Here is a 17246-nt window from a genome sequence, read left to right as displayed (position 1 = left end):
CATATATGTTTTTACTATTTCTTTTCCATATGGGAACAAACACGAGGTTGTTTCCATCGCTGCTGCTGTTACATGTTGTTCAGCTCTTATTGTTACTGTAAGTCTCGTGTTTCTTATTTGTGTGAGGCTTTGCTCCTGCCCGTCACTCTGCTGCTGTTACATGTTGTACAGCTCTTATTGTTACTGTAAGTCTCGTAGTTCTTATTTGTGTGAGGCTTTGCTCCTGCCCGTCACTCTGCTGCTGTTACATGTTGTACAACTCTTATTGTTACTGTAAGTCTCGTAGTTCTTATTTGTGTGAGGCTTTGCTCCTGCCCGTCACTCTGCTGCTGGAGCACCGGGATTTCCCCAATCAGGACAATAACGGATGTTTCTGTTCGTTTCTGGTCTATACATGTTTTATATCAGAGCATCTCCCAGAATCTGAACTGATCAAAAAGTGCCGACATGTCCGGAGGGATTTTGGCCCACTCCTCTTTACAGCTGCTTCCACAGATTTAGTAAAGGAGGCTCTGGAGGCTGGCTAGCCCACTTCTTCTTCAGCCACTGCTTTGTTTGCACCCATCCACGGCCACCACTGTGTGTTTGACTGTGGGGATGTTGGTGTGTCACACTCAGCATTTCTCAGCCTTCAGCCAATCATCCAGACGGTCAAACCTCAGACGGGCTTGTACATGCTAAACCGCGTGGGTGCTGCAGTAGTTCAATCCTCTACCAGTGTTACCAGTATGTGGTGACTGTCATCCACCTGCCTTCTCACCATTAACCAGCTCCTCCTGTGTGAGTTTGGGCCCATCCAGCACCTTTCCTATGATCATCCTCCGCCCATGAGGCTGACAGATCACATCATGGTCAGAACTGCTGCACCCACAGTCACCGAGCTTCATGCTGACGCCCTTTGCATCTGTATGCTGAGAGTCCCACAGCCAGTCTGTGGGATCCAGGGTTGTAGAGGATCACACACTTCATTCAGGGACATGCAGATCTGTTCATAACTGATATGTTTTTTGTTCGATGTTTCTAAACTCAGGTAAAAATCAGAGACTGTTCATTTCTCTGTAAGTGAGCAAACTTATAAATTCAGCAGGGAGGATAATTGTTTCCCCGTCGTAGTTCAGTGTAGCTAGTCTCTTAACCCCCAACCAACCCGCTGCACCTCCTCCCTCCCTCTCATAAAATATTGAGAGAGCCTGGCACTAGGCCAGACGCCCCCCTCCCTCTCTGCCAGGCAGACGGCCAGCTGACGGAGCATGTGGCTGTGGGAGGGGCACGAAGGGCGGCTCGGCTGAGGAGATACAGTAACCATGAACATATTCGTTCTCTAAATGAACGCCACGAGTTGTTCCCACATCGAGCTGCTCTACTCTGAACTCATTCACACGAGCACTTTCTGCTCGAGTGCTTCCTCTGTTCACAGCCACACTCACGGATGCGCTGGAGAACAGCTCGGGTAAGAAGTGTGAACAACATGCTGGCATTTCATTCTACCTGCAGTGGTCAAATCAAGGCAGTGGTCAAATCTAGCTTCTTTCAGCTCAGGCAGCTGCAAAAACAAAGCCAATTCTTTCACGGCAGCACTTTGAGACAGTGATCCAGGCCTTTGTCAGCACTCGGCTGCATTACTGTGATGACCTTCATGTTGGGGTCAGCGCATCATATATTAGTCAAAATGCTGCAGCTCGTCTTTTAACTGGCACTCGAAAGTTTGAGCACATTTCCCCTGTTTTAGCTTCACGTCACTGGCTGCCCATTTCTTTTAGGATTCATTTTAAAATTCTTTTATTTACTTTTAAAGCTCTCCATGGCCTCGCCCCATCTCATCTCTCTGAGCTGCGACAGCCTCATACAGGCCAGCTGATCAGCTGCTCCTGCATGTACCCAGGACTGGGCGTAAACTTAGAGGAGATCCTGCTTTTGCTGTAGCAGCTGCAAACTGTGGAGCGAGCTTCCTTTGGAGATCAGACAGGCCTCTTCTTTACCTGTTTTTAAGTCTTGAAAACCCGCCTCTTTACCCTGAACTTTGACACCACGTGAGATGTTGGTTTTTATTTCAGTTGTTTTTAGGTGATTCGATGCTGTTTTATCTTGTTTTGTTTTCATTTGATGTTTTATGTGTTTTATTTATTTATTTTGCTGTTTTCTGTTGTTCTATTGTTTTAACTTATTTTCCGTGCAGCACTTTGTTCCTGTGCTGGCTATTTTAAAGTGCTTTATAAATAAGATTGGATTGGATTGGACTGCCACCAACAGCTCTGTAACACACTGTGCACACAATGCTATCATTGTCTTTTCTTTTTAGCTGCTTTTACATTTTAGTTGCTGACTTCTGATAAACTGAATAAAACAGGAGAACACACAACCTGGAAATCTTCAACCACACACAAAATACATACGTTTCCCTGGTAAAGTACACAACCTCTGCAGTACCGCTGAGTTTTCTACAAGCGCACAAAGCTGCTACCAGCTCTGCTGCTGTGACCTGTGTTACCTGTGTTAGGCTCTTACATCCATACGATGGTTGAAGGACCGGCCGTGTCCCGTCTTCCTTCTGTGCATAATCGTGGCCCCTGCTGGAAGCTGACCCCGTGTGTGTGGATCTTCTCCTCCCGGCCTATCACAGTGAGGAATGGAGGTGGTGTCAGTGTGGGTCAGTGTCACTGGGAGCTGTGGGCGTCTCCACAGTGGGCCTGGGAAACTTTGAAAAGATGTTTTCTTCTTTCGGCCATAAAATCCAGATCTTGGTTTCCTCTTTGTGAGCACAACAGAGACTCCCCTTGTCTCTTACACAGCCCCCCTTTGGCTTTCATGCACACACACCCACTCAGGGAATAAAGTCACTGCAGCCATTTAGCTGCTTCTCAGCACTCGCTGCATAACCTGAGGTTGGTCAGCCGGTCGACTCGTCGTGCATAGTGACAAATGAGGGATTTCAAATATTTCCAAAGCGATGCATCAGGTTTCTTTGCAGATGAAGTGAGACGTGGATGTTTCACAGCACCAATGAAGATTGTGTTTAAGTGCAGCCGGGCGCACGCTCCCCCAGCGACGCCAGCTTCTTCTCACCGTGCAAACACTTTGATTTGAAATAGATTACAGCCGTGAGTGTTTGACTGTGATGGACTGGTGATGTGTTCAGGGTCGCAGGTTTCCACCCGCCTCGTCTCTTTGCATGCAGTGAAGGAAACTATGCAAACTATGCAAGGTGTGCAGTAACAGGTCTGAACAAACCAGCAGCAAATAACTTCCAGTCTCCACAGGTTCAGTGCAGCTGGTGTAACAAACGTTTGGTTACAACATATTAATGTTCGCACACTGCTGTAAAAACAGTTTTATTAAAATGAACGTGCACTTTTGTAGAAGCTCGTGGTGAACGCTCCACTGCCTTTGTTTTATTGTTACTATTATGTTGTGATGGGTTGAACAGGATGACTTGAGACGTGTGCGATGTGACAGAATAGACAGATGGAAGCCTTCATGTTGGATCAGAACGACGTCGGGCTTGTTGGTCTGCTGTGGTTTGATCAGAAGACTTCCTCAGATCAGCACCGTGGCCCTCCTCTTCCTCTCCCCCATCTGCTTCTTCTAGCAGCTTCCAACACACTGAGGTCTCTGACAGTGAGAGTGACTCCAGTGTTCCTGTAACTTTGAAGCAGAGGTTCAAGACAGATTTGATCTTTCCTTTCCTTCTGTTTGGGATTGAAGTGATGTAATATCAGGGGGGGCAGGGGGGGCTATGATGTCCTGTCATTCTCATGTAAATCTGTGTTGGGAACATTAATGTTTAGTAAATGTGAAGTTAGCAGAGCAGTTTTGGTCTGAATCACTGACGTCTTTCTTAAATACTGCAGGAACAGTTAGGAGTGTAACTGTAATCTGTAACTGTAGTTTGGCTGAGCTGGAGTCTTTGGGTTCATCATGTCGTTGGATGCTCACCTCCTGCAGCTGCTGGCTGCTCTCCCACATGAGACATGATATCTGTATGTCCTTTATAATAACCTTAATTCACCTCGCACACACACAATGAGCTGTCTAATCAGCTGACCGGAGCAGGTGCTGTGTGTGAGAGCGATGTTGGGGTTGTGAGGGCCCAAAGAGCTGGATCTCAGCCCCTGTGGAGGACAGAGGCGTGCGTGGACACCACTCCTCAGCTACTAGCTGCAGATGTGCAGTGCACATGTGGAACATGCAGCACCTTAAACCAACTTTTCCTCTGGAGTTAAACACTCTCCCTATCTGTTCACATACAGGTCTGTGTCCTCTGTACAAACCGCCGGTGACCGTAGCAAACTGGCAACCAGAGTAATGGTAAATGGTAAATGCACTGGTTCTTATACAGCACTCTTCTACCCTCCCTAAGCACTAAACCAGTTCCTGAGCATCTAATAAAAGCACTGGCAGCAACAGGGGCCAGTATCCCGCCCAAGGTGACTTTGGCACGCAGACTGGAGCAGCCGGGGATCGAACTACCGACTGACGTCCTGAGCCACAGTCACCTCTTTTCCAGTAGAACATAACTGCCTCAGCTCTACTCGACTCTGTCTCTCAGTTACAGTTGAGCACCACCTCGGTGTGGGTGGGGCTGTTACAGCAACACAACCTGAAAGTCCCGTGACGCAAACACAACAAGCGATGACATCCCGGTGATGGAACATCTGCACCCCGTCACTGGACTTCCTGTGTAGCCGTTTCCCTCGTTGCCAGGCAGGTTTGAGTCTTGAAGGGTTCGCTCTCATAACTGATCCAGTGATGTCACTTCCTGGCCATCAGTGGCATGTATCTGGGACACAAACTGGGCTTGGAACTGGGTGAGAGATGAAACTCTGAGGACCTGCACAGACTTGCTGCCTCGCTCTTTGTGAGGAACGTCCTTCAGGAGTATGAAAGGGAAACTAGCAGTTTATTGAAACCAGCTCCGCTTCAACCTCAGATGCACACAAAGTAGACTCGTTCCCCAAGAGTTTGCACTTTGGATCCCAGGTATCGAACCAGCAACCCTCTGATTAGCAGATGAGCCAGTCGGGCTACAGCTACCCTACGTGTGTGTGTGTGTTGCCTTTTCATTCACATAATCCATCTTATCTCTAATGAAAAAGCCAAATGAAATCCTCAGATTTGCCCCTCAGGTTCCCACAGTGTTCAGGTCACACCAGGCCACAGTCCCACATTTGAGCCACGACTGTGGGTCACACAGAGCATGTCCTTTAGCCTTCTTTGTTTTTGGATTGTGTGCCACAGAGTCTCACTGAACATGATTTTGGCACGTTTGCTGAGATTGTTTGAAAAACAAGCTGAAGAACACGTCCACGATGTCACAGCAGCTGTGGGCCTCGATGGAGCCCACGCTTGTCCTGGAGGCGTCCTCTGTGGAGCGAGGCCGGCTCACATGGTTCAGTCTGAACAGGGTGAAGCTCCAGCTTTGACCTGATTAACTTCCAGTAGTGGAAAAGCAGCTGTAGCTGCATTTTTCATCACTATTAATGAGATGCTGCTATGACCTGCTGTTAGTGGGAGCTCAAAGCCTGAGGCCATCATTAAGATCTGTGTGTGTCTGTGTGGGTCTGTGTGTGTGTGGGACACTCACTGAGTAGTAGTCGACTGACCGACCCAAACACGGTGACTTCATATCACAGGAAATATTCAGCTCAGGCTTCTGTCTGACGCTTTGCTGTCTCACATTTAAATCACAAAGGTTGTTTCTACAAACACCCACTCATCTATCGTCCTCTTACACACCGGTCACAGACCCACTGCTGAACTCACAATATCATTTATTTTCCTTGTGTTTGATTGGTGGTACAGTTGTTTTATTTTGTGTGTTTGTTACACAGGAAAGCTGTTATTGATCAGTTTGAGAGTAAAACAGAAACTGTGAGTGTAAATGTGGAGATTACAGTCGTTTCATGCTGTAACCTACAAAATGCTTTGTGCAGACGAGTCCGTGAAATCATCCTGATTTCTTTAGCTCATGAACACCGTGTGGGGTCAGTGTTAACAACATGGTGCAGAAAGGAAACACAAGCGTGGATTCGGTGGTGCAAACGGTGGCTCGTGCATCAATCAGCTCCAGCTGTGATGCATCTCTTTGATTAGTGGGAGCAGCAAACTCCATCCAGACAGCTTCCTTTGTTTTTTTCACTTGACTGATCGATCAGCGCACAGCTCCGTTTAGCACACACGCCATCTTTAATGACGGCGTGGAGTCTGTGCCCTGTTCCTCCCACACACGAGTGTTCGTTCATGTTCGGCCTTTGTGTCTGAGCGTTTCCTCTCGGTGTGTCTGTAACGAGGAAGCCACGGGCAGGTCGCACACAAACGTGTGGCTGCCGAGTGTGCGAGTGTGGCAACGTGTGGCAACTATTCTGGTTTGCCAGCGACGTTTCCAGATAAACACTGGTGGCAGCTGCTGCCATGGCAACACCATTGTGCTCCCTCCCTCCCTCGCTCGTCTCCCCTCCCTCTCCCCAACCACTCCTCTCTCTCATGCTCCGCCGGCTCAGAGAGCGAGGACCAGAGAGGAGAGAGGTCAGCTCGATTCAGAGGACAGAAAGAAGGAAGGAATAACCCGGAGTGGACGGGGACAGGATGAGCGAGGACAGCCACTCCCACTACAGGCTGGACCCCAGCGATCGCCTCAATGGGCTGGGACAGAGGAGGAAGAGACCCAAGAAGGTAAACGAATAGATGGAGAGCCACGTGGTGCAAAGTGTGTAAGGATGGAGCACCCCACCCTGCAAAAAGAGAAAGGAGGTGGGGTTAGGTGAGCTTTGTTTATGTGCAGACGAGCGTCCACATGATGTTAGGAGCACCGAACCATCCGAACTCTCACCCCATCGTCTCCTGTGGAGTGTGTGGCTGCTCCCCCACAGCAGTTGTATCCTCTCTCGTATCCTCCGTCTCCTGGTGTTGTGTTGCTCCACAGTGAGTCGTAGTAGGAGGCTCACATGCTGTCAGGGTGGGTCCCTGCTCGCTCTTTGTGTGCCTGTCGTTGGGGGTTTTGCTGTTTGCAGCTATCAGGAGGTTTGTGTTGTAGCCTGATGTGAGAAGTGTTGTTATTATCATCATTTTTAACATTTCTGCACCGCTACAATAAACAGACACACACCCATCAGCCTGTTTACAGATCTATACGCCCATAAAGACGTGAAACACACATTGCACAAATCTACTATAACGTGTTCATATGTGTTATAAAATAAAGAGGTAAAGTATTAGCTGTTCAGGTTGATTTATAAATATGACCTCAGCACGTGAAATCCTTCTGCTGACATCCCTAAAAGCTCGTCTTAATATCACGTCAGACTAACGAAGCCGTACAACACAAATAATCAGACAAAACCAGGATTGTGCGTCTGTTGTTGAGAACATTGTCAGTAAACCACAGATCAGTGTTTATGTACCAGTGACGTCCTGTCAGTCTCGATGTAATGATTCCTGACAGCGCGTCTTTGTGTGCCACCTGCTCGCTCAGCAGCTACACAACCCAGGAGCTCAGTTTTGAAACAAACCTTAGCACAGTGTTTGTGTGTCCGCCGGGAGCGATGTCTCACTCTGTTTCCATCCTTTTCTCGTGAACAGCGATCTGGTGTTTCTGAGGACACAGAAGCATCCAGCGTCATTATTTTTGTGTATGTCGTGTGAGCTGAGAGCTGTAACCAAAGGTAGTGAGCGCGTCAGCCTTTAATGTCGCGGCTGGTTGTGCGATCGTGTCGCCGCTGAACTCGTGTGGCCTGAAACTGAGAGTTTGTCTCAGGGATCTTTACATTTGAAGTCAGGTAAACAGAAGCAATCATCCAGTGAACTAACAGAACATTCAGGAGCATTTACTCTCATGAATGTCAGACAAACTGAGGTTTGTGTGTCAGTTAGATTCTTTAAGTCGTTAAAGTGTCTCTGTTAGGAAAAGCATCTGTTTCCTCCACCTCTGCAGAACTGCATGACCCGTAGCATCATTGCAGGAAGTATCCTGTGACAATGAGTGACTGCACATCATCATTATCAACACATAAACCTGTGGTCTGGACCTGCAGTTCTTATTTTTACTGTCTGCTTTTGTGTAAAGCAGCACTTCAGTAAGCACCTGTGAAGCACACAGTCATAGTCGAGTAATGAAGCGATCCATATGTGAAACATATTCCACGTCTACAGGATAGTGGAGGTTACATGGGTCAACCTGGCAAACTGTACCAGCACATGTGATCACACTGATAGCAGAACACAGGTATGTGAGTCTCTACGACGAGGTCAGAAACCAGTAACAAATGTTTCATGTGATTCGTTTTTCTCCAGTTTGTCTGCAGTGAACCTTAAATACTCACTGAACCAGCTGTTTCCTGATGTGGTGACGTGTGTCGGTGATGAAGCCAACACTCTGTCCAGTGTTGGGCAAGTTACTTGAAAACAGTAATCAGTAACTAATTACTTCCCAAAAAAAGTAATCCCGTTACTTTACTGATTACTTATTTTCAAAAGTAATTAATTACTTAGTTACTTTTTAAAAACCCGATTTCCAACCTGAAGAGGTGATAAAGCGATAGATCTTTCAGCCCAATTCTACTTTTTCTGCATAATCCATCATACAAAATGTAATCAAATGGAAAAGTCTCTTTTTAAAACTTGTTTTATTAGTTTTAATCTTTTAACTTTATGCATCGAGCAAACATTTAATTATCTGCAACATTCTCTGACTGGAAGAAATTAGTTTAACATTTAAACCTATTTTCTGCACATTCCAGCACATAAAATAAAATATTTTGTGTGTTTACACTCAGTCTTTCAAATAGATGCAAGTAAAACACAGCAGAAAATAAATAAAGTCAAAGACTCAGCGGTCCTGTTGCTCTATTTTCACCTGTAAAGCAGGAGTTGGGTAGGCGGAGGTTTACCCTGGTGCAGGTGTGCCGCGGTCAGTGGAAGAATCCGCGAGTTTCTCTGTGAGTTTCCCATTACGTCGTAGCTACTCGGTGCTTGTTTGGAAGTTTAGGGGTTTTTTCGCTGTAAAAAGAAGTTTTCTTCCCACGCACAGCGGACACTAATGTTTTTGTCACTTTTTATGGAATCAAACTCAAAGTAAGGTCAGTACTTCCACGCTTTAAACGCTGCACGCTCATACTCTCTCTGCACTCGATATGTGATCCACTGTTGATCTGCACACAGCTGTTGTCACTAACGGCGCACTCGCTTACGTCACTGTCATGAGACATTCTCGCAAAAAAATCACGGTTTTAGTAACGCAGTAACGCAGCGTTCCTACGGGAAAGTAACGGTAATCTAATTACTGTTTTTGCAATAGTAATCCCTTACTTTACTCGTTACTTCAAAAAAATAATGGGATTACGCGTTACTGGAGCGTTGTTCTCCTCTGTAACAAAGCAGTGATAAAGGAATAGATGCTGATTTTATTAACTTGTGTCTTTGTGCTGCTGGATTCAGTCTGAAGCAGGCAGCAGTGCTGAACCTACCAGTGTAAATGTGATGGTGGAAGCAGAGGCCAGCACTTGGCAGTGCTAAACACAATAAAAGACTCACAAGTTCCTGCTCAAAGGTCAGCTGCCTTCAGATCAATCATTAACCTGCAGCAGGTTGTGGCCTGATGTGTTTGTAAGAGTTTCACTTTCAGGAGGAGAAGATTTAAACGAGTCACACAAATGTGAACTACAAAGTCTGTGACACACAATTTATGCAAACTGCATGAAATCTGACCTGAAGAAATCCAGTCTTCTGCCTGTTGTGGTTGTGACAGCTGCTCGTAGGAGAGTTTGTTTGTAGGAGGTGGAGATGTTCTCAGATCAAGTGCGTAATCGTCTCTTTGTGTAGACACTAAAAGCTGTGAGCCAAAACTCTCTCCTCTGAAACTCTTCACTCAGTCCTCACGCTGAGAGTTTAGAGGCTGAACTTCTTGTTCCTCCATAACACTTTTCATGAAACAGCAGAAATGAGCTTGTGTTTCTCAGCAGTGCGCACACAGAGAACCGATCCTCTCTGCTCAGTCTGAACAAATCAAAGTGAAACGTCAGTGAAAACACAGCTGCTGATCAAACTGTGTCAGATTAATGCCTCAATGTTTCACTGTGAGGTTAAAAAATACATAAAAATGATTTAAAGAAGTAGGAGGCAGATTTTCACAATAAGAGCACTTTGTTTTTAATTCAGTTAATGTCAAACTGTCATCAACACCTCTGTGTTGTCTCCGTCTCTGAGCAGATTCAGGCATTACTCAAATAATAAAGGCTTTTTTTCACTATTATACTTTTCATTAGTCTCCAGGTTGATGATTATAAACAGAATTATTAAAGTTTTTATCATTTCAGGCTGAAAATCAACATGAATTTGGTTCTAATCAAAGAAGCTCCTTTAATGTGTGTCATTAAAATCCTCACACAGACTTAAAAAGGCGACATTAACATTAAAATAAATGAAAGAAGCTTCAGCTGAGAGCTTCATGCAGTCATCATCAGCAGCTCATAGCAGTCACAGCTCTTTATTACGCAGCTTTGCAGGAATTAAAGTGGCTGAAGTGTCAGAGTTTGTGTGAGAAGCTGCTTCATGGACAGCTGTACACACGTCTTTATTATTTCTTCATAAATCAAACACACAGGTTTGTCTGCAGATGATTTAAAGTGTGTCGTTGTGCAGTTAAAGCTGTTTGTGTGACGCCCTGACCTCCTGTGAATGAAACAGCCAATCAGATCCATCAGAGAGAGAGCAGGAAGTGTTGTGTGTTTGTGACAGAACAAGGAAACAGTGATGATGATGAACATAAAGGTCCTCTGATGTTTCCTGTTACAGTAACGCTTGTTCATTGGTTGCTCTCCTACACTTTCCTATAAATAAAGGAGAAAAAGTCCGTTTAGTTTCATTTCCTACAGCTCAGAGTTACACTTCACATTCCTGCTGTCACATCAAAAAGCTTCACTTTGGTCCAACATCTACATGTTAACATGAAACACAGACAGACTCAGAACATCTGGAACATCTGCACTTTGACCCAAACTGTTATAGCAGGATATTTTCTGCATATTTCTTATGTTGGACCTGTTTGAACTGTAAACGACCTGTAATCATCTGTAAATGGTGTGAGACACACTGAGGCCACCTACAGGGCAGCTGGGGAACAGCAGGGATCTGAAATCATATGAGACGTTAGTGAGTGAGAAGAACAAACGGACTTAAGATGGCTCGAAGTGATCAAAGTTGATCTAAAACAGAAGATAAATCCACTGATTCTTTGTAAAGTTCATCTGCTGCTCACATGAATCCATGAAAGATTTATTTCACTGAATGTTTCTTCAAAGCTCATTTCAACCTGTTGAAGTCATGAATGAAAGTGCAGACTGAGAGTGGATCACATGATGTTTGAGGTGTGTCATGTGACATGTTCAGTATTGTCACACATGTCTAGATTGTCCCTGATATCATAACTGCTCAAACACTGATGATTATATTTGAAGAATTATTCCTGATGGCAGCAAAGTTTGAATGGAGCTCTCTGTCTGTGCTGATTTGTCGCCCTCTGGAGGTCAAAGCACAAACCTACAGGGCAGCTGGGGAACAGCAGGGATCTGAAATCATACGAGACGTTAGTGAGAAGTTAGAACAAACGGACTTAAGATGGCTCGAAGTGATCAAAGTTGGTCTAAAACAGAAGATAAATCCAAAGCAGCATCAGATGAATGTTACCATTTCCAGTTACGGCGCCCTTCATCTAATATGGAAATGTGTTGTTTTTTTTTAGCCGTGTTGTTGTTCTTCCTATTGTGTTTAGGCCAGAGATGCTCTTCAAACAGCTGACAGACATGACCACATTACAAGAACATGGTGTGAGTCCGATTTGATATTCCAGTCAACGCTGAGAGACCTTAACCAGGAAGTCAGAGGTCAGCTGATGCTGCGAGCAGGAAGTGAACCAAGGGAAAGGTCCACTCTACTCAATCTCAAAGAAAATATGCTGGTATTTGTTGATGTTGATGGTACAATAAAAATATATAATATAATAAATAATAAAATATCATGTGATGATGAGATGTGTTGTTGGTGTTTGTATTTTCTGTAAATGTCTTTTTTAATGTAAATGCTTTGTTCCAGACGGACAGGGAATCAGTTGCTGTACGATGACATCATCTTGATGTTGACGAGGAGGGCGAGAAAAACTAGTTTTGTCCTGCAGATGGCGATCTTGCACCGTGTTCAGAGAGCCGACACTTTGATGGTGCTGCTCTACTCAGCTTACTTTAGCCTGGGTTGGACTCTATATGAGCAGCTTCCACTCTGGTTTCACTCTTAAACACACTTGTTTGATTTCACTTGTAAAAGTTGAAGAATAAATATTTTATTACAAAATTATTTGTTGATGCATTTTTTTAGGGTCAAATATCTTGTTTGATTTGAGGAATGAACTGTTAGGGTGGAAAAAGTGAATCAGGTTAAAATAGTGGTGCTTTATATCAGTGAAGATGTATAATGTAATTTAAAATGTTGATGATGGGTTGTAGTGGGCTTGTACTTACAAAACTGCCTCATTTTATTGGAACGATCCACAGTTGCATCCATTCACGGATGACATCTGACATCATTTGACATCTGGTCTGAACACGTTTGTACACAAGATGCCTCAGTTCTGGATGTTCCCACAGACTCCTCTGTGCACCTAAAGAAAAGGTCAAGGGTCAGCAGCACATGTAGTTGGGACAAGTCTTCAGTCGCACAAACTACACAATGATTTTCCTCCAATGACGACTTTTCACTTGCAGAAATGGTCCTGTGTGATTTCCAGGCTGTGATATAAAAACTAGTTCCTAATGGCAGCGACTCACTCAGTAAACATGTGTTTCCTTCACCAACCTCACACACAGATCCAATAAGATCAGGAAGTGGGCAGTATAGTACAATATGTGTTATTCTGTGCTGCACTGCCCAAACTAAAGATCTGCTGAAGTGTTGGAAATGATCCAGATGTTTATTTTGGACGATACAGCAGAAGATCAGACATGAAAGTGGAGATAACACAGAAGACCTGCAGCAAAGGTCAGAGGTCAGACTGGGCCCTGGATTCAACAATGAGCCAATGATCATCAAGCAGTGACTAAAGCAGAGCCCTGACGTTCTGACATTCATCACACAGTCAGAACAAATGTCTGCTGATGACTTCATCTCATGAAACGACTGATAGATGTCAGTTCATTGATCAGCTGAGCTGCTGATCTTCATCGTCACAGAAACATTCAGCTTGTTTCAATCAGTAAATAACTCCCACTACTCCCAGTTTGAACTGTTCCCACTCAAAATGCTGTGAGAACAATGATCATTGTAGAACTTCACAAACATCACGTGTTGTTTTCCACATGTAAGATCAGCAAACACACAGAAACTTCCTGTTGCCACACACGGCCTCTAAAATCTCTTCCACGCTTTCTGTCTGAAGTCCACTCTCTGTGTCGGATCCACAGGAAACAACAAGATCTTATTAACATGGTTTTCAATGTGTCTCCTTACAAAAGTCCAACCAATGAACAAATGTGTGTATTTGTGGAGGCCGAACAAAAGCATGACACATTTCTCTGTTTCTATAAACTGGAGTCAAACACAAACATGAAGAGTTTCACTGACAGACTCCAAAATGCCCCCACAGTGGATCAAAGGGAAATCCTACAGTGTGGCCAGAGACTCTTAATGGCTCCAACATCAACACATCCACAATGTTGGATCCAGTTCTGCCTCACAGAGTTACTAAGACACACCCTCTGCAGCATCACAACAGCTCCACCTGCTTCACCTGCCTCCTCAGCATCTGTACACCTGAAGAGAAAAGAAAGGCTCCAACAGCTCAAATCTACAAAGGATTCATGAAGTTTCATCCAACAATAACATGTTTGCCTTCCACAGTGTGCTGTTAGACACCACTGTACCTCTGCCATTTCAAAAAGAGCAGCTTGGGAACATTTTGGCTCCAAACACTTTGTGTTTAAGTTCTTTGTTTTCTTTGTGAAGCCGACAACATCTGGAGCTTTGTGACTCATAGAAACATCATTTTGTTCTTTAGATGACAGCAGATTGGGACTGAATAATCAATCACTATCAAACCAATAAAGACAAACATGCTGATTTTACAGGAACTTTGTTGGAGAAGCTGCAAAGACATGAAACTGGTGGAGATCCCAAACCAGTTGATAGTGCTGGTTATTCCAAATAAAGCTGTTTCCCTTTGAGATGAAATGACTTTGTGTCCTGATATATAATAAAGATGTTGTTGTTTTTGAGCCCCTGTATTAAAAGTAGTTTAAAGTCAGCTTGAGTTTGATGTCTTTATGTCAAAGCTGCTCATGATGTTGAGCTGCTGATGGAATAAAAACAATATAAAAGCATGTAGTCCAGACTTAAATGTAGCCTGTTGTTAGCTGAGGTCCACACACAGTGTTTGACAGTGTAAAGTGTGTGAAAGGGCTGCTGGTGGAGCTCACTAGGATGAGCAGGTGACCACGAGGTGGAGAGCAGCTGGCCTGGCTTTGACCCGGGCCACGCCCCCTTTCTCTCTGCTTTGCTGTCACTTATCTTCACTGCTCTGTCCAATAAAGCTGAAAAAGGCCCCGAATCAAAGAAATCTGCTGCAGCCTCTGAAATGTCTTCTGTTTCCTTCCCGACGGCTTTTTCACCGTCAGCCCATCAGACAGTCCAGCAGCATTTATGATGATGTCATGATGTTGAAGAGGCTGCTACGGTGGCCTCCCATGACCCCCAGCCTCATCACAGCTGAGATGCAGACATTTGAAAACATTCAGCAGACAACTGAATAACAGTCCAACACAACAGTCTGTGTGCAGACACACACTGACCTTTCATATAGTCAAACACAGCTGGTTGAGTCATTTCTCTGTGAGTCTAAAGTGAATCTAGTATTTGAAAGTCCACTTCCTGTATTTGTTGTTGAAGACTTCTTCAGCTTCTTCTCAAGGACATCAGCTGCTTGTTTGGCAGCAGAGGCAGTTAAGAAGCTTCCTGAAAAACACTGAACAGTGAGTTCACTGTGGCATATGACAGATTCAGCTTTCTGTGTGCAAATGTGTCTGTGTCGACCTTTCAAATGCTGTTGAATCCAAAACATCAGCGGCTCCTCGGCTGCTCGCTTCATGCACTTCTGTCTGTGTGACAGTCCAATGACATCACAGCTGTTTCCAGCCCCAGTGTCTCAGGACTGGACACCTTTAAACATGTCGAGGATCAAACAGCGTCCAGCTAAACACACATGAAACTATCAGAGCTGACAATCATTCCAATAACATCTAATGGTTCATGTATGTAGACACAGGACTACAAGGAAATGGCTCTCAGCATCTGGCTGTGGGAACACATGAGTCCCTGTTTGTGTTCAGATTGTGTGCATGTTTTAGACGTGTGTCACATGTAGAAACACAACAATCCCACAATGACACACAGATGTGTTTGACACAGCTGTGCAGCTGTAAGTTGTTTCTAATGATTCATTGAAGCTCTTCTAACATTCTGGAGACGATCAGTACATGAATCTGTTCAACACGACAACAATTTGACTTCAGTGTGAACGTTTGCATTAAATAACCTTCTTCATCCAGCTGACAGCATCTTCATCCTATGATGTGAACAGTTCCTCCTGTTGATGACAAACCTCTGACAGGATCTGCTTGAGGAGCTTTTTCATGTGCAGCTCTCTGAGCTCAGGGCTGAGCTGCTGTTTCATCTTTAAGAGCTGCTGCCTCCTCGCCGGACTTGTTCTCCTCTTCTTCTCCTAATGACACCATTTCTGCTTCATATTAAATTCAATAAAGATGCTGACATGTATCTGTAGCAACAACATCATTGAATCTAGAACAACTGGAGCCAAACCAGTGGCTCTGCTGGGATCACTGGTGAGCCAACACTTCCTTGTTGATGCAGATTTCAGGGCTTCCTTTTGCTCCTCCGTTATAACTGTTCTCTCTTCTCAACACATGATGACACAAAGGAATCAGCAGTGACAAAGATGATGCTGAAGAGAAGCACACACTTCACACATATAACAGAGCAGTGCAGTTACACACACCTCTGCTCGACATCAGGCCTCAAACAAAGACACAAAACACTAACTTGACTCTAAACAGAAGAAACGAGCAGCTGTTTCTGTTCTGTGCTTATTTATATTTGACACACATGCTTCTCTTTGTGCAAACACACATCGCACTATAAGGGTAACCTCGCACACAATGATTGGACAGCACAGTGATGATGCTGGGAGATCCTATACGCAGCAACACAGAAACACTGAGAACTTTAAACAATGATGGAAAGTGTTATAAATGACTTGTTGGCCTCTGATCTGTCACAAACAGCTGAAACGTGTCTCTCATGAGTCACATGAAGGTTTTTGACAGAAAGGACAAAAAGTAGCTGCAGTCAGTTTGTGTCATTTTTATATTTATTCATCTGGGAGAAAAATCTGAGGGACATTAAAATGTGTTTTCAACAGAGACAAGAACATGAATATAACAGAACAGGTAAATGAACATGTTTCAAGTAAACAGCTGGACTGATCAGGTCCAAACACAGAGTGATAAACTTGTCAAACAGCTGTCATATCTTTATATAGAAGCTCTTTATAAATGCTGCTCACTGCAGTCTGTTTACTAATAATGTCAAAGTGTTAGAAACACAGAAACATCAGAATGGTCTTTGTTCACAGAAACCTGTCTGGGATCCTTTGTTGTTCTTTTGATGCAGAGTTACATTATAAATATAAAGAGTTATTTCAGAGTCTCATCAGTTTTCCTGCATGTCTTTATTTAACACATCAGCAGGGCTGAAGCTCTCATGTTAAACACACACTGATCTATGGACACGTTCATGTGTTTCTAACAGAACCAGGCTGTTATCAGCCTGCACTAACATGATGTCACACACACTGAATGTAACAGTGACAGTTTACATCATCACACAATCAGCTGTGATTGTTTCACTGTCATCAAACGAGTCAACAGGAAGTAGAATCAATAGAAACCAATCATTTACTGACAGCATGTCTGATGGAAATAAGTGCAGATTATGTATGAAGTCTAACTGCACACAGTAACTGTGTTACAATAAGGACTTAACAGCGCCCTCTGCTGGAGTGTTTCAGTACTGCGTTAACTAGAATACACCACCTCCTCCTCACACCACCTGCTACAGCTCTACTCTTCTATGACTACAGTCATCCACAGCACTGATGTGAGGTCACATGGTTCATATGTAAGGAGCACAGCTGA

At 44.3% G+C, this 17246-nt stretch overlaps 1 long non-coding RNA gene across 1 annotated transcript; it reads left to right on the top strand.

The window, feature by feature from the left end:
* Nucleotides 1-4102: 4102 nt before the first annotated feature.
* LOC145424576 (uncharacterized) lies at nucleotides 4103-12336 on the top strand. The gene is made up of 2 exons (XR_013905656.1): nucleotides 4103-6669; nucleotides 11762-12336. It is a non-coding gene; the product is annotated as an uncharacterized LOC145424576 (long non-coding RNA).
* The last annotated feature ends 4910 nt before the right edge of the window (nucleotides 12337-17246 follow it).

The sequence above is a fragment of the Astatotilapia calliptera genome, chromosome 3 (genome assembly GCF_964374335.1).
Source record: "Astatotilapia calliptera chromosome 3, fAstCal68.1, whole genome shotgun sequence".
NCBI classification, from domain to species: Eukaryota; Metazoa; Chordata; class Actinopteri; order Cichliformes; family Cichlidae; genus Astatotilapia; species Astatotilapia calliptera.
The sequence above is the reverse complement of the archived record's forward strand: the minus strand, read 5'-3'. Positions and strand labels throughout refer to the sequence as shown.